Genomic DNA, 19,076 nt, shown 5'->3' with positions numbered 1-19,076 from the left:
AAAGTGGATATATGCATGTAAAATAATGCAAATAGATCTCTACTCATCACACTGCACAAAACTCACCACCAAATTGGTTAAAGACCTCAGTAAAATCATGATACAGTGAATGTGATGGATGTGAAGATATATCAAAGAGCCTTGAAGTCACTCAATGAGAAAAAATAATATCTAAACACATTAGTCTTTCTTCTAGTATTGAAATTCTCTTTTCCATGTCTTAGACTGAGTTGGTGAGGCTTATCTCTTGACTTTTTTTGACATCTTATATTTTTCTTTTCTAGGTTAATCTTAGTTTTCATTTATAGTGATTATTTTTCTACTATGATGCCTTGACCTGTTTTAAGCATTTTATTTCACTGGTTGTTTGTTTTCACAGACTTCATTGAGTTTTATCTATACCCTCAGAAATACCCTTGAAAAAACTTATGTTTTGAAGTCATTGTCTTGTGCTGTATCTATACTGAATTTCTCAGGGTCGCCTCTAGTAGGGTTGCTGTGATTTGGAGGAGTAATATTATCTTGTGTGTTAATAATCCTGGTTTCACACTGGTGTCAAGGTATCTGGGTTTGAAATGATTGTGATTCAAGCTGTTGATTATCTGATTTTGATGTTTCATTTCTTCCCCTGTTTCACTTTCTGGATCTTAGGAAACATTATAGGCTGTGTGTTGTCTTGTAGAAAATTCTTCTGAGTTCTTGCCTGTATAGGCCATTAGGGATCCTAGGTAGAACCCATTTCTAGGTATTGGTGATTACACTAAAAAATAAAGGTGGGTAGAAGGGAAAGCTGAGAGCATGCTCAAGATAAAAAAAAATTGGTTCCATCACAGGTTTCAATTGTTTGGAGTAATAGTGGAGAACAAACATCTGAAAGATGTGTGCTGTAGCACTGTCATTGAGACTGAAAAAGTTATAGTGGGGTAGGAACAAAGACTGTATGAGTCACTTGCCTGTACTCAGCTTTGATGTGAATACCAGTGTTCCCAAATAGAGCGTTTTTACTTATTTGTCATTGATACAAACAAATGGGAGTGGTCTAGAAGAGAGGACTGAGTAAGAGAAAATCTGGGGCCACTATAGGATTTGGCACAGTTATAGGGAATGGATGGAGGATCAGAGGACAGGTGCCTGCAAATGTTGTGTTAGAGATTTGGAGATGAGACTGAGGAATTTGGAATTGAAGATAGAAAGTAGACTGAACCTTGCCTGCCTGATATTTAGACTAGTATGGTCAGAGGATTCACAGCATGTCTTCAGAATGTAGAGCATGTCTTCAGGTATGGTTGGCTGACACTAAGAAATGGGAACAGGCTAGAAGGAAGGCTGATAGAGGATAGGATAATGATATTATATTTGAAAAAATGGAAGAAATAATAAAAATAATAAATTATCATCATTTATGTATTAAAATTTTTGAAGGTAGCAAAAATTCTAATTGAAAATTTTATCTAATATTTTTTGCCACTTTGTTGTAGAATTGAATCTTTTCCTACTGAGGTTTTACTGAAAGATGTTCATACATTCTCATTACTTTGTTTTGTGGTGTTTCCTTAGATTTAAAAATGATTAATATAGGATACCTTTTATTTGTATAGTTTACTATAATCACTTAGAACATTTAATTTCTTAGAGAATTGATATTCAGCCTCGGCAACATACATACAGGTAGTATTATACTAAACAAGCAGTTTATATTTCAGAATACATGTGTACATGATTCATGAAATAACAATTAGTGAAGAAAGAAACATAAATTTGAAGGTGGGCAGGGGGAGCATGTGGGAAAGCTTGTGGGGAGAAAAAAGAAGAGAGAAATATTGTGATACAATTATAGCCTCAAAATAAATTAATCTCCAAGAGAAAAAACAAATAAAAATAAAAAATAAATTATGGGCTAAGAAAGCACTGCAAAGGGAGAACCCACTAAATTGTTCTTCCAGCTCCTCATTTTTACAAACAGGAACTGTTTTTTTTTTCCTTTCATTTCTTTGAATAATTCAATATCATCAACTGCAAATATAAACAAAGAAATCACTGTGAATTTTTGTTTCTGAGAAATGTTATGAACACAGTTTACTTGTTTAGGCATATCAACATTGAGATATGTCCAGGCATGTCTAGACCTCACTACCTAACATAACCATAGGCATTTTGTTTTTAAGTATCCATTTTGACCAGAAGGTAGAATAAAGTTCACATTCTCAGGTTCTGCCAGTCTGAGAGCTTGAATAGCCTTTTACTTACAATTCAGTACTTGTTAAACATTCTGCCTGAATTAATATATGCTCTACAAAAACAACAACAACAAAAAAAAAAAAACCACAATACCCTTCTATCTTCTTTTCTCCCAGAATGATGGGGAATTGGAAAGTCCCCAAGCTTATATCCTAAATAATCAGCTTAAAATTCATTGTCTTACTAGATAGATACAATACACTTGGAACAAAATCAATTCTTCTATTTAGCTAGGAAAATGATGTAATGCTACCCTTCCCTTGCTTCCCACTTGGTTATCTGGTTGTTTCCTGGTAAAAGTTTTTCTTATGATAGGCCCACCTTAGAAACAGACTGGTGTCACAATCTGGTTCCTGCATCCAGGCTGTGTCCTGACCAATCAGGTTTTGTTGATCATTCAATAAGCTACTTTGAGTTTGAGTCTGGCATTCAAGTGGTCAGGTTGTGGCTATTCCTGAACCCATAACATACTTCTAAAAATAAACTAACACATTAAAAAAATACAGCAATACATTCTCTTCTTTGCAAATGGGATTTATTATTCAAATTGTCCTTTTTTTCTCCATCTTTAGATGACAATGATTACAACTTGAAAAGAAGACAATGTATTTACATTATAATGTTTCAACCAATGTTATTTGAGAATCAATGAGATGGCTCAGTGGGAAGTGTCCATGGTGTGCAAACCTGGCAACATGATCTTTGATCACCATGAAGACAGGCTAAAATTACAACACACAAAGTTCTTCCAGTCTTCACATATGTGCCATTTGATTATTACAAACTGTAATAATCAAATACATATATACACACATACACAAATACACAAGAATTTCTTAAGATACATCTTATTCCTGTTCCAACATCTATCATCACTACATAATTCCATTAACAGGAAGTACTTCAAGATGAAGTGCCAAATGGATCTCTAATGAGAACATGATGACTTGTGGAATGCCACATAATATAGACACATCCATAGAACTTCAAACTATGATGTGAAATATACAGAAGACTCATGATTATTTTACTTCATTATGTTTCTATCAGATAGATGAAAATGCAAAGGTTTCATTTACCATATTAAATATATTCACAGGGTTTCAGTGCAGTATGAATTCTTTCATGCTAATGAAGGCTATATAGATATATACAAAGGCTTAATCATTACAATCATTCATAGGGTTTCTCTCTAGTATTTATATTTGATGTCTTTGGAGATGACTGTTTTGTGAAAAGTCTTTATCATGTTGTTTACATTGATTGTGTTCCTCTTCAGTATGTGTTCATTTATGTATTTGAAGATAAGTATCTTCTGAAAAGCCTTTACCACACTGGTTACATTCTTAGGGTTTCTCTCTAGTATGTATCCTATTATGGTTTTGGAGGTGAAGGTGTCGTGAATACACTTTATCACATTGATTACATTTGTAGGGTTTCTCTACAGTATGAACAGTATGTGTTCTTCTATGGTTTTGGAGATGACAGTTTTGTGAAAAGACTTTACCACACTGGTTACATGTGTAGGGTTTCTCTCCAGTATGTGTTCTTTTATGTATTTGGAGACTACATTGATATGAAAAGGCTTTACCACAGTGCTTACATTCATAGGGTTTCTCTCCAGTATGTATTCTTTTATGTATTTGGAGATTACTGTGACGTGAAAAGAATTTACCACACTGGTTACATTCGTAGGTTTTTTCTACAGTAGGTGTTCTTTTATCTCTTTGGATTTGACTCTTTCCTGAAATGGGTTTATCACCTTGGTTACATGCATGGGGTTTCTCTCCAGTATGTGTTCTTTTGTGCATTTTGAGATGTCTAATTTCTGAAAAGGCTTTGCCACACTGGTTACATTCATAGGGTTTCTCTCCAGTATGGGTCCTTTCATGGTTTCGGAGCTGACTGCATCGTGAATAGGCTTTATCACAATGATTACATTTGTAGGGTTTCTCTCCAGTATGTGTTCTTTTATGGTTTTGGAGATGACAGTTTTGTGAAAACACTTTACCACACTGATTACATGCATAAGGTTTCTCTCCAGTATGTGTTCTTTTATGTGTTTGTAGACTACTGTGATACAAGAAGGCTTTACCACAGTGGTTACATTTATAGGGTCTCTCTCCAGTATGTGTTCTTTTATGAATTTTCAGAATGCTGTGACGAGAAAAGACTTTGCCACACTGGTGACATTCATAGGGTTTCTCTCCAGTATGTGTTCTTTTATGTGTTTGGAGATTACCATGATGTGAAAAGGCTTTACCACACTGGTTACAGTCATAGGGTTTCTCTCCAGTATGTGTTCTTTTATGTATTCGGAGACTACTGTGAAAGGAAAAGGCTTTACCACATGTATTACATTCATAGGTCTTCTCTCCAGCATGTGTTCTTTTATGTCTTTGGAACTGACTGTCACCTGAAATGGCTTTACCACCTTGGTTATATTCAGAGGGTTTCTCTACAGTATGTGTTTTTTCATGCCTGCAAAGACAATTGGTACATGTGTAAGCTTTTCCATATTCACTACATTAATAAAGCTTTTTGTCTGTATGAATTAATTTTATAATTTGATCTAATTGTAAAGAAAAACCAAAAATTATGGTTTTATCACTTTGTTCACATTCATAGTTTTCCCATTCATTATGATATTTTTTGTGTCTCTGAAGATACTTGTGATGATAAGAGCATTAATTACATGGTTCATATTATAGCATACACTTTCTATGAGGTTTTTTTATATATTTGATCAAGAAGTACTCAGAGGTTTATTATAATGATTGCATTAATATATTTTCCATAGAGTGACTCACATTAGTAAAGCGAACCAGGACAAACTGAAGAAATTTCATATTCCTAGTACTTACAGGGATTTTCCACAGTGTAAAATTGCAGATGTATTCCAAATGAAGTTGGAAAAATAATTAATTGTATTAGTTTAATGTATTAGTAGTCCCAGACTTAGAGTTTATTGTGTACATGTGACACAGTTTATAATTTATACATTAACAATGAATTAACTAAAAATGAAGTATAGATTCACAGTGTTATCATTACCCATTTTCTGTTGTTTAGATGTACTGGATATTTTAGAATGCACTGACCTATGCTGATGTATGTATACGTGAACTTTACTTGGGAATAGTATGCTTTGCTGGATTTGCTCCAAAAGTCTCCACAAGCATGTGATGTTTGAGACCTAAAAGAACCTCTCTCCTATAGGTTGAACACTGATTTTTTTTTTCATTTTAATAACAATTTAATCATTATTAACTATTTAATAATAAATAATAAAGTAACTGTAATCTTGTATCACATATCAAAAGCTTATTCAAAGTGGAGACTGCTACATTTCTTCAGACTGTTTTCAGAGAGAAAAAATATGTTGCTTCTTTCAGTATCCCTATGCTCACATGGCTTGCAACTATTTTGACAAATAATTACCTATTAAAAGAAAAATAACAAGTCAAAGATTACCACATTTATGCAGTTTGATATTTTGTACCTCATGGACATGTGGAATAGGGATTAAGGTTTCTCTACAACATCCTGACTTATAAAATGTCCCTATCACTAAATGAGTATATGAATGAGTAACACCAGCTTTAGTGTGTACTATTGCTTATTAGAAGATTATTGGACGTATACTATCACCTATTCAATGCATATTCATTGCAATGTTTGTGTGGTATGAAAAGATACAGATTTGGAGTTCTACAACATAGGTCTGATGTGCCTATGATTCAGATGGTTGAAATCTGTTAATGGATTATTTCCTTGTCTTTCTTAGAAGAATGCTTTACAAAGAAAAATCAGATACCTGACATTGTGGTATTTGGATTTGTGAGAATGTAATAATCATCAATAAACTTGAACTATTGCTTTTTTACACTGTTGCTTTTCATTAAAACTTCTGGGACACATTAACATTTCTTCAGAGGCACTCTGAAAACTCATATTCACATCAGCTTGCACATGAAAATTACCTTCCAAGGCTTCCAGAAGGTTGACAACATTCTGCAATAGTATGGTGTTCCCAATTGTAACCTAAAATGTGCACCAGAAAATAAATGATCAACTATTAGAAATTCCACAAATTTTAAGTTTCTATTTTCTTTTTTTTTGTTTTTTTTTTATTTTTTTATTTTTTTTATCAGTTACATTTTATTAACTCTGTATCCCAGCCATGTCCCGATCCCTCATTCCCTCCCAGTCCCTCCCTCCCTCCCTCATCTCCACTGTGCCCCTTTCCAAGTCCACTGATAGGGGGGACCTCCTCCCCATTCATCTGATCCTGTTTTATCAGGTATCTTCAGGACTGGCTGCAAAGCCCTCCTCTGTGGCCTAACAGGACTGCTCCTCCCTTCGGGGGTGGGGAGACCAAAGAGCCAGTCATTGAGTTCCTGTTAGAAATAGTCCCTGTTCCCCTCACTTTGGGAAATCAATTGATTACTGAGCTACCACAGGCTACATCTGAGTGGAGGTTCTAGGTTATATCCATACATGGTCCTTGGTTGAATGTCAGTCTCAAAAAAGACCCTGTGCCCAGATATATTTGGTCCTTGTGGAGCTCCTATCCTTTCCCCATCAGACTAACTCCCCTTCTTTCTTATGATTCCCTGTACTCTGCCAAAGGTTTGGTCATGAGTCTTTGCTTTGAAAACACTGCTAGTTAGAGTCTTTCAGATGCGCTCAGTAGACTCCTGTCTTACGTTCAATGCTCATCCCATCTGTCTTTCTAAATGAGGATTGATCGTCTTACCCCATGTCCGCTCAATTGATTATCTTTTTTAGGTGTATAGATTTCATTATGTTTATCATATCTTATAGGTCTATATAAGTGAGTATATCCCATGTTTGTCTTTCTCCTTCTGGGATATTTCACTCAGAATGATCTTTTCTAGATCCCACCATTTGCCTGCAAATTTCATGATTTCCTCCTTTTTGATTGCTGAGTAGTATTCCATTGTATAAAAAGACCACAATTTCTGTACCCATTCCACCGTTGATGGACATCTGGGTTGTTTCCAGGTTCTGGCTATTACAAATAGAGCTGCTATAAACATGGTTGAGCAAGTGTCCTTTTTGTGTACTTGAACAAACTTTGGGTATATACCTAGCAGTGGTATAGCTTGGTCTGGAGGAAGCACTATTCCTATTTGTCTTAGAAAGCGCCAGATAGCTTTCCAGAGTGGTTTCTATTTTCTATGAATTGTAGAATGATGCCTGATTTATTCATCTTATTCGTCCTTCATTACACTTAAAATTACAGAAGAACACCAATAACCACAATATCATCATCAGAAACAGTTGTCTCATTGTTTTAGAAAGTGAAAGTAAATTCATAGTCCTACCAATAACAAACAGGTTCCTGTAGGTTTCCAGCATCACATCTTTGTAGAGATTCTTCTGGGAAGGATCCAGCAAAGCCCACTCTTCCTGAGTGAAGTTCACATGCACATCATCATAGATCAATGCATCCTGAAATATTCCATACATGCAAACAACAGAAAGCACCATAGTGACATCACTTTAAATGTATAGTTTATGGAAAATATATTCATAAAATTCTGATGCTTCCCCTACTTATTTCCTTACATAAAAGTACTAATGTAATCTCTAAGTCATTTTAGAAGGAAACTGATTAATGAGGTCCACCTTTTAATTTTCTGCAGCCTCAGAATAGGATATTTCCTGGCAAGAGAAATGCTAATTCACAGAAAAGAGAGAGAGACACAACAAACAGAAAAAGAAGTACTGAGCACACATCAAAGAAATTGTATGAAATAAATTTATGGGCATGCTGAGAGTGTTGTCTCATGCATTTAATCCTAGCACTCTAAAGGCAGAGACAGAGCTGGATTCCAGCCTGGTTGTGTTATGTGCTCTAGGACAGGTACACATACATTTTAAGGCCCTGTCTCCCCTGTAAAAATCACTGTAATAATAAAAAACAACTAAAAAACTCAGAGCATTTGTCCCTATAAAGAATTATACATCCACTCCAGTTCTATATTCATCTTCTAAAAACCTGAAGGGTCCCAGAATAAACCATAATATTAGTAACATCTTCCTAAAAGGAAATGCATGTTTAAACAGTTATGAATGGACAAATGAAATATTAGCAATGAAAGTGTTGATCATACAAAAGCAACAGAAGGCAAAACGAATAGGTCAGCAGTGAAGAGCTCCTGCTGTTCTTGCAAATAATTGAGCACAATTTCCAGTATTTACATGAAGCTTACAACTATCCATTTTATTTGAACTTCAGGAGCTCTGAAGTTATCTTCTGAGTACTGTGAGGACTACTTCTAACTACTGTGAGGCACACATGAGATTATATATTCATGCATACAGGTAAAATACTCATATTCATTTAAAATCTTCAAAACAAACAGATAGGTTGGAAGAATGTCATGCACCTGGAATGTAATGATTCTGAAGACTCAGGAAGTATTAATGAGGTAAACATAGGCCATCCTAAGAAATAGAATATATTTTACCAAATTTAATAATTCAAATGTGGATGTGGATGGAAATCAAAACAGTGGCATATGCTTGACATGTACAGAAACCCACATTCCAGGATCATCAGCAAACAATGTTAAAACAAGAAAAAAAAAACATGCCTATTGTGACACATTTAATTGCTACACTCTGAAGCCAGAGTCAGGGGGAGCTTGAAGGTCAAGGTTAAGGTCAAGAAATAATTAAATTTATTTATTATGTATACAATGTTCTGTGTATATGTACACCTGAATGCTAGAGAAGGGTGCCAGATCTCATTATAGATGATTTTAAACCACCACGTGGGTTCTGGGAATAGAACTCAAAATGTCTGGAAGAGTAGCTTATCCTTTGAGCCATATCTACAGCCCTATTGATCGTTTTTGAGACACAGTCCCCATTCCCTAGAGCTTTCTCCATAAATGGAGGTCACCAGAAAGGTGGGTTATGGCACTGCAGTTTCTCATGCACACCTTATGATTGCAGGCAAACCCAGAACCACTGAAGTCCATAATGAAAACAATGATAAATTCTATTTTTTTCTTTTTTTAATTTTTTAATATTTTAAAATTTATTACAATTTATTCACTTTTCCTCCCATCTGTATCCCCCTCTCTTGTTCCCCTGCAATCTTGGCCTCCCTCCCTCTTCTCCTCATGCCCCTCCCCCAGTCCACCGATAGGAGAGATCCTCCTCCCCTTCATCTGACCCTGAGTATCTTTTCTTTATGTTTTTAATAAATTACAGTTCATTCACTTCGTATCACATCTGTAGACCCCTCCCTCATCTTCTCAGCAATTAAAAACAAGGAAATCATAAAATTTTAGACAAATGGTGGGAACTAGAAAAGATCATCCTGAGTGAGGTAGCTCAGAAGCAGAAAGACATACATGGTATATACTCATTTATAAGTGGTTATTAGACTATAATATAGGATAAACATACTAAACTCTGTACAGTTAAAGAAGCTAAGGAAGAAGGAGGAACCTGGGTAGGATGGTCAATCCTCACTCAGAAAGACAAATGGGATGGACATTGCAATAGTGAGAAAACAGGAGCCTATAACAGAGGGCCTTAGAAAGGCTCTACCCAACAAGGCATCAAAGCAGATGCTTAAATTCTGACTTCTTGCATAAGATGTGAAATCTACCATATCTAATAGCATAACACCATGCACACTTGAGACACGTCTGCAGTTTAGAAACTCATTGTATATCCTGGGATTGATTTCTTTAAGGTACCTCATTGTGGCTGCTATTAGTGGAAAGGTTAAAGGATGCAAACCAACTGTTTTTAAAGTATGATCAACATTTCTTCCTTCACACCAGTTTCTAACATATGTGTAAAATATATCAGGAAAAAAATATTTTAGAAAGCAATGTTGAAAACTTCTACAAATTTGACCTTTATTTTCTAACCCGTCTTCCCACTACACACAAAACTAGTATAATAGTGTGGACAATGATATTATAAGCATCAGAGATTCCTATGGCCAAAGTAGCAGAGCCTACCCCTCCAAAGGAATCCACAGCCAGGAATGTTCAAAGGCCAAGGGCCTCTGTTCTGGAAACTAGGTATGTGAAAAGACCCACAGTCTGGTTCATAGTCTATCCCAGTCACAAGAGGTTGAGTTCTGACAGCTCAGCAGACCTGCTCATGCTGGTGTTGGCACAGGAAATCCATAATCCTCCAAGGCATGGCTGTGTCTAACTTACATCTTGCTAGAGGAAAAACCACACAAAATACTAGAAATATCCTATATTCTACCTCCCAATGATACTCTGTTTTGATTGTGAAGTCTTGTCAGGGTCCATCACTAGCTTGGAGCAGACATTTGAGCCTCAGGACTATAGCAGCTCTTCTACTGGATTATTAGAGATCAAATGGCTCAGAGGGATGGCACAGGCCTTCTCAGCACTGCCTTTCCATGGTAGGGGCAGACAGAGCCATAAACTGTTAAATTTTTATTTTTAGTAAAACCTTACACTGTCCTAGGGAACATGTTCACCTTATAAGGCACAGGGTCTTTATGTGCAAATTCCATTACACTCTCAATGTCAATTGAAGTCATTTCTACCTCACAGCTAAGGAATCCAGCAACAAACCTTCAGTCATATTTAAACACGAACAACAAATGAAGGCAAAATGTGATGACTATGAATTTAAAACTTTAAATAATGCTAAATGGGAGGTGAATGAAAAATAAAAATGGAAATACTTTTCCTAAGTATGATGGAGTAGAAATATTATTATATATAAAACAGAGAGCATACCCGGCTGTCACATCAGGGAGAGTCTAGAGTTGATATGACCCTGAGCCATGTTAGGAAACAGAAGAGAGAAGTAGGGGGGAGCCAGAACAAGAGTCTAGGACAGTAAATGATAAATTAAAAAAAACAAACAGGTAAGCAACATGGTTGAATTACATAGATAAGGGCAAATGGGAGAAAGACTGCACAAATCATTACCCTGCAACATGTAGGAAATGAGGGATTCTGGGAGAACCTGGTAGGCAGATCTGCTTTTTTTAAATAGTCACCTCAGCCTTAAAAACAAACAAACAAAACAAAACAAAACTAGGGATTGAGATTTAATAGTGGGAAGAAATTAGAAGACTGAAATGATTTAACTATACTCTCAGAAATCACTTTTAAATGTTGAGAAAGGCTTTATGGCCCAGTATTATCCAGAGGTAGACATATGCACAAGAGTACACCAAGTGTGACAGACACATTTTCTCTCAGACTATACATTTTTAGACAGAAAAAAATAACATTCCTGTTAGGCACTGCCATACCACTTTTTCAAGATCTTCTGTGTTGGTTGAACGAATGCAACTACAATAATTTTATTTCTAGAGATAAGTTCAGGTCCATATCCAGATTCTTTATTTGCTTGGTGTTTGAACCCAAAACATGACCAGGTTAGACTTCAGTGATTATCTACAATTGATTTCCTGCTTACCCATCTACCATCAAAGCAGAAAACTCTCACCTTCTTCCTCCTCATCATCCATTCCTCATTGACCAGTCATGGCCCAGCCTGGACAGTTTCAAGACTCACTGGGCAGCAGAGGCAAGATTAGGAATTCAAAACAATTCTCAAATAAAAATCATGAGAGAAGCCTGAGCTACAGACTATATTGCTCTAAATAGAAATAATCAATGCACTATGTGTCATGTTAGCTACTGAGGTCTGTAACCTGATACACTCAGCTACAGCCAATGGTGTGTGCCTTATATTCTTTATGTATCTTAATTATGTCAATAAGGATTGTTCATATCTCCAGTGTATTAAAGAACGGTCCCTTAATTGGAAATTCAGTATTCATTGGTTCAACCTAACCTCCCTAAATTGTATATACACTAATCTTGTCTGTCTTCATTTATATGCTTGAATTAATACATGCTGGATAATTCCAAAATCCCTCACATTACCTCCATTAGGGTTTTCTTCACAATGGTGGTGACAGCCACTGAATCACTTAAACTTTTGTCTGTGAGCTAGCTACTGTCTACCCTGTTTCACTCTGCAGAATATACAGACAAATTATCCTCTTTTTCTACTCTGAAGGCCAAACCCAGGCTTTGCACACAAATCCTTTAAACTGTTACTACAATGTTACTACAACTGTTACTACAATTAAGTCACTAAATGACTTAAATGAGTAATTTAAAAACTCTAATGTGGTACAGCCTTTAACTTAAGAATTTAGGAAGTTTAATCGAGAGGAAGGGAAAGTCATTTTCTATGGAACAAAACACTTCAATCAATGTGACCTGAGGCAACACAGCTTATCTCAGATATATTTTTTTCAAAAGGCAGAAGGTGCAGTTGTTTTAAATGTAATATGCCTTCCCAGAGAGAAATCACTGCACAAACAACTAAAATGTTAAGCAAGAAAATTCTCTATAATTGTAGCATGTACCCAGCTCTGATTAATGCTAAAAGAGAAGACATCTTAGGCAAGATTTTGAATTTGTTATGCAGTCATCCTTAAGTCTTTTTTAAACTCAGGCCCCAGGTTATATGTTAAACAATTTCAATATGGGCTAGAGTTTTCAAGTCTAGCCACTGAGGCAGATGGGAAATTTACACAGCAAAGATATTCCTAGAATTATTTAAGTACCACCCTTGCCTAATAAAAGCAAGCCAATCTTCACTGACAGGACCATAAGTGAATGGTCTCAGAGGTTTCAAATGACAGGAAAAGTAGAAGGTAGAAAGTATAAACCTGGGTGGGAAGGTCTTGAATGAGCTATGTCTTATCCTAACTAAGCTTCTTAAGAGGAATAACATCTTGTATCCTACTTCCAGGGGAAAAATGGAAGGAAACAGGAGACATCTATGAATTTATCAGAAACTCTCATAGACTAGGATAAAATCTTTAGGAGTCTAATAAAACAATGTTACACAAGCAGAACATTATTTACCAAGACCAGAGTGGCCTTGGAACTGATAAGTATAGCTACATGTGTTGGGAAGAGTTAGCTTCTCAGATCTGAAGCAACCCCTCCTCAAATGACCTGGACTGGCAACTCACCCAGGAATATACCTGGCTTTAGAAAAATGAGCTCTGTTTTATTATCAATACCTTAGAATCTTAGGAAAATCTCCCAAGGCCTAGGCCCTACGCTGTTCTGGCTCTAACAAGCATATTTAAGGAGTATGAGAAGCAGTTATGTCATTCTCCATACATAAGGACCTCAAGGAAAGCCTTGTTTGATTGGGCTAGACTACAACACAACAGTGTTTACCCTGTTCAAATGATTATCATAAGATGTCTTGCCCATGTGCCAGAAGTATGTTTTTCTCAAGAAGTAAACTTCAACTTTATGGCACTTCTGGCTTTAATGTTGGCTGTACTTCTGTAATGGCCCATTAAGCAGCTTGTTATACACCTTTCCTTTGACATGGAGATGGCCAATGGTTGCTATGAATCAGGGCTTGGTTATGTATTGGAAACAAACTGTTGACAATACTCATGGAAAACATTTGTTTCCTAGCATCTTAATCTCTAACAGATCTGGTTGGCAGGTCTGTTTTAAAAGATTCTTTAGATAAACTCTACTTGGTGTGACTTCCTGTCTCCTAAACACTAGTAAATCCCTTACATCAACAATTCTACCTGTTTACATCACAGCTTTACAGGGAAGTGCTACTCAACACAGGTTATTTACAACCTCCACAGATTTACTCCAAATGAATCTTACATCTACATGTTAAATGCCACTGGCAGAACTTTTAGAAGATACTAAAGAAACTAGGCCTCTCCGAGTTTGCATCCTGCAAAGGACATTTCTTCCTTCAAATCTCTACTGCAAATGCTTTGTGAACATGCAGTTTCATAGTGTGTAAGGAAGACAGCCTCCAGAGCACAGCCTCCTCCAAGCAACTCTTACATTTTGCTTCCCCATTTTGCTAGCAATGTCGAACTAGCTTCACATTCCCAAGCTTGAAGAGCCGTCTCCCACATGGTGCCTTAAACATTTTACTAAGTATCTGTTAATTCATTAAACTTACTGTTACCTTAACGGAGGTGCCTAAATAGTAAAAATATATTGCCTACAAAGACCTTACTAACAGAGGACCCAGTTCTTTGTTGCCTTATCACGTTGAGTTCTGGAGCAAATGTAAAGGGATATAAATTAAGGACCTTGGATTTTTAGAAAACAGTTAAAGGCCTTGATGCCAGGTGTCCTGGATGAGCACAGCTGCCAACAGAAGCACCATTGCTTAACCCACAATGTTAAAATTTGAGTCGATGACCCCAACACTCACCAAGGGCCCCTCACCCTGTAGATTTAACCCTTTAAATATACAATAACGCTTACCGTCGGGCACAGTTCAGATCCTGATCTGGCCGCTTCCCTGAGCTCAGAAAATAAAACTTTCATTTTAACTTCTGTGCCTGAGGTGAGATTTCTCGGCTTCACCCCTAACCCAATACAGGGCAGATATTCAGATGACCCCACTGTGTTCACGGCTAGGACAAGGGATCGCTCCTGTGGATGCTTCTGGCTGCCGGTTCTCACACAGCCCCAAAAAGGACCCTACATGTAGGTCCTGCTCTTAAGGCTCCTGCTCCACCAGGTTGGGGGCAGCGGCCTCACACTCACCATGTTGTGACTTTGGAACTCCCCTAATATCCCCTCACTGCACACAGCAGTGATCCATTCAAGCCTGCTCAGCTACAGCACGAACAAGCACCATGGCGGCAGGAAGAACCCGCCTCTTCCTCTGACTGGTGGGATGGCCTCAGCGTCTTGATTAGACAGTGAGTCTTGAGTGACATGAGCACCTCCCTTAGGGTGTGCTGAAAGGATAGGGCTTAGTGATTCCTAGCCCAGGCTTCCATTTCAGGACCAAACCATTTTCAGATCTGTAGAGATTTGTATTTCAGTATCATAAGTGCCAGTTCTCCCCTAGAGTACCTTCTGTGTTCTAGCGCAGAGTAGGCACTTCCACTTTTCCTCCTGGTATCAAGCTGGATAGCTGAACAACCTGCAGGGGAGTGAACAATCTGTCCTTCAGATGAAAGGTTGCCAAGAATATTAATAATTAAAGAGAAATTTTAGAAAATGCAATGAGATTTTTTTTCTGTGACTTCAAGCTGGAATAAAGAAACTGCAGTAACTATTCCCCAGGAAGTTCTGAGACAGCCCAGGGGGAGAGAGGTGGAAACACATAGCACATTGGAGCACTATTATCAGACACCACTTCTTTTTTAACTTTATTATTAGCATTTAATTCAATTTATTGAATTTGTATCCAAGCTGTGTTCCCCTCTCTGGTCTCCTCCCAAAATTTTATTTTTAACAATCCAGGAAAATGGGATGCCTCTTCATTTTCCAGTGTCTTTCTTGATTTCTTTAAGTGTTTGAAGTTCTCATTGTAGGTTTATTTTTTCTTTCATCTGTTTATTACTAGATATTTTACTTTCCTTCAAACATTTCTGAATGGAGTGTGTCCAAAATCTATTTTAAATATTTGCTGTTGGTGCATACCAAAGGAAATAGATTTGTGCAAGTTGATTCTGTATCCTGTCACATAGCTGTATTTGTTAAGTATTTCATAAATTTTTGTGATAGAATTTTGAGGAATTCTAATGCATATTATTACATCATCTGCAAATAATGGTAGTTTGAACTCTACTTTCCATTTTTATAATCCATTACTTATCTTTCTTTATTGCTTTAGTTAGTACTTTGTGCAAAATATTGGAAAGGAGTAGGGATAGTGCACACAGATGAGTAACTTCTGACTTGAGTAAACTTGACTAAACCTTTTCTCCATTAGGGATGATGTTGGATGCAGGTTTCTTATCTATAGTTTTTATTGTATTGAGAGATGTACCCTCTAGCCTTACAACTTTTGAAACTTTTCTGATAAAAACATGTTGGATATTAAAAGATTTTTCACTATCATCATGTCAGGAAGTATGGTAGCATACAGGCAGGTATGGGGCTAGAAAGTTGCTGACAGGTCTAATCTGGATGCACAGGTGAAAAATAGAGAGAGGTTGGAGAAGGAAGGGGAGAGGATGGAGAGCAGGGAGAGAAAGGCTCTGCCATGGACTTATAAAACCAGGGAGTAGAACTCCAGTGACACACTTCTTCCAACAAGGTCACACCAGCTACAATAAGGCCACACTAACTACCCTTGTCCAGCAGGGCCTCTCCCTAGTGACATTGGAATGAATGAGCCTATAGATTATATTTTTCAAACCTTTGCTCTTGTTTTTTTTTCTTTTTTCTTAATTTATTTATGGGTGATTATATACCCTGTGTGTCTTTCTGCTTCTGGGATACCTCATTCAGGATGATCTTTTCCAGTTCCAACCATTTACCTGCAAATTTCATGATTTCCTCATTTTAAATTGGTGAGTAGTATTCCACTGTGTAAATATACCACAGTTTTTGTATCCATTCCTCAACTGAGGGACATCTGTGTTGTTTCCAGCTTCTGACTATTACAAAAAAAGCTGCTACAAACATACTTGAGCAAATTTCCTTGTATACTTGACCATATTTTGGATATATGCTTAGGAGTGGTATAGTCAGATCTTGCAGTAACACTATTCCGATTGTGTGAGAAATCACCAGATTGATTTCTTGAGTGAGGTATCCCAGAAGCAGAAAGACACACAGGGTATATACTCACTCATAAGTTGATATTAGACATATAATATAGGATAAACATACTAAAATCTGTACACCTAAAGAAGCTAATAAAGAAGGAGGACTCTTGGTATGATGCTCAATCCTCTTTCAGAAAGGCAAAAAGGATGGTCATCAGAAGAGGGAGAAAAAAGGGCTCAGGACAGGATCCTACCACAGAGGACCTCTGAAAGACTCCATCCTAGAGGATATCAAAGCAGATGCCAAGATGCATAGCCCAACTTTGAGCAGAGTGTAGGGAGTCTTATGAAAGAAAGGGGGGATAGAAATACCTTTGCACTTTTTGACATGTATTTGGTATTTAAAATAAAATTAAATGGCTCTGAGTGTGGTTTGATAGAAAAATATTATCATTTATATTTCTCTAAAAACTGGTATTAAACTAAAAAGCAACAAAATATAAAGAAGCGGTACATATCTTTCAGTACTAACTCACTATTAATGGACTTAATTCCACAACAAAGAGACAGAAAGCAAAACAATTAGAAATTATTATCTTCATGCAAGGGTCTCTAGAACCTCTTTGATTTTTGTCCATTGAGACACCAGGTGTCAGGTCCAAAAGAACCTGATACAAATGGCTAACTTGTGCTACATATTAGCATAAAAAGCACATTTTTCACTACCAATCTCTCTCAGAATTTCAAGCACCCATTACAAAGTGGTTCTTATGAGATCTTCTCACTCCTCCCCCTAAAATAAAATTCTCCAGTTCATGGGCTTATCTTTCCCCTCAGTTTCTCAATTCTATTTAGGCTTGCCATTTTGATTTTGCACTTCATGGGTCTCTATTGGTCCTCTTAGCTCCCTCTCTCTTAGCCCTTTCTCCTGTTGCTTTTCACACTGTCCTCTCTCTCCTAATCACATTTTCATCACCTGATCGAATTCAGCCTAATGATCTTGTTTTGTCTACTACATTCTCTTCATGTTCTAAAGTCTTCCAGATGCCTATGGCTTTACTCTTCTTCATATCTGTAATAAAGATTTTCCTTTAAACTGTACCTTGAAGTGCTGATGTTTACTTTTTACATGGAGAATCACTTGTAATTCTCTAGTGTCCTCTTTCCTATTGACTATCAGACTCTCCTCTAGTCCATTTCCATTATTTTATGTCAAGCACCAATATCTGAAGACACTCTCTATCTAGGAACTCTCTGACAACACCATCAAGATATCAACTAGGCCAGCTGTACTTTCCTTCCTGGCCTCCATTGCAGATTCCTTAGTCCCATTTACAACATTGTAACAGACCATTTCCATGGAGAAACTGTGCCAAATGCTTCAGTGAATACAGAGTTCCTCCCTTCTGAGGACCTAATCATTCCACTCTTCTAGTCCACTCCCATTCATTTGTGTCAATGAGCAATAAATAAAAGCACTCTCTACCTGGGATCTGGTTAGACATGATAAAGCTGGACACAGGTGAGTGATTCCTACTGTTTTTTCTGTAGTCCAGGGCAATCTCTTTAATCTCATCCACAGCACTGCAGCACACCATTTTCAGGGAGCTTGTCTTCCACCCTACATCTAAACAAGAAGAACTCTGCCATACCTTTTTGTAGACCAAGATTGTTCCTAAATGAGCATTTCCTTAATCCCCCCTTTAGCCAACTCCCATTCCTTAGTATCATTCCAATTATCTAGAAACAAGTGCTTCCCAAGATCCACAGTAGCCACACCTGGCATGGTCTTAGAAGCACTCCCAAAAAGGCAACCTACAGCCACCACACTTTCCTAAGATCCAAAGAAGGCAACAGAAACCAAGAAACAAAACACTACAAACTTACCAATGTCAACTCCAAATATTAACGTCTAAAATCACAATCTCCCCAGTCTCTGATACTTAAACACAGTGCAAAACCAAAATTATTAACACTGAAGACAATATGATTCCAACAAATTCAGCCCTACTGGAGTAGACCCTATAAAATGCAATAGAGTCAAAGTAGAAGACAAAGACTTCAAAACATGAATATGCTCAAGGACATTACAGTGGATATAGATAAAATATTAGTGATGTCTGTGAAAACACAGAGTGGAATACAATGATGAAAACAGTTCAAAACATCACAGTAGAAAAAGACACACTAAAATTGCAAACTAAATAAAAATAGAAATGAAAAAATGAGGAAGTCAAACAAAAACTCCAGAGTT

General features: G+C 36.9%; 1 pseudogene; it reads right to left on the bottom strand.

Moving 5' to 3' along the window:
* Positions 1–3,584: 3,584 nt before the first annotated feature.
* LOC132651105 (zinc finger protein 431-like) lies at positions 3,585–18,420 on the bottom strand (annotated as a pseudogene).
* Between the last annotated feature and the right edge of the window lie 656 nt (positions 18,421–19,076).

The sequence above is a fragment of the Meriones unguiculatus genome, assembly GCF_030254825.1.
Source record: "Meriones unguiculatus strain TT.TT164.6M chromosome 13 unlocalized genomic scaffold, Bangor_MerUng_6.1 Chr13_unordered_Scaffold_40, whole genome shotgun sequence".
NCBI lineage: Eukaryota > Metazoa > Chordata > Mammalia > Rodentia > Muridae > Meriones > Meriones unguiculatus.
Note: the sequence above shows the minus strand (reverse complement) of the source record. Positions and strands in the feature narration are given on the sequence as shown.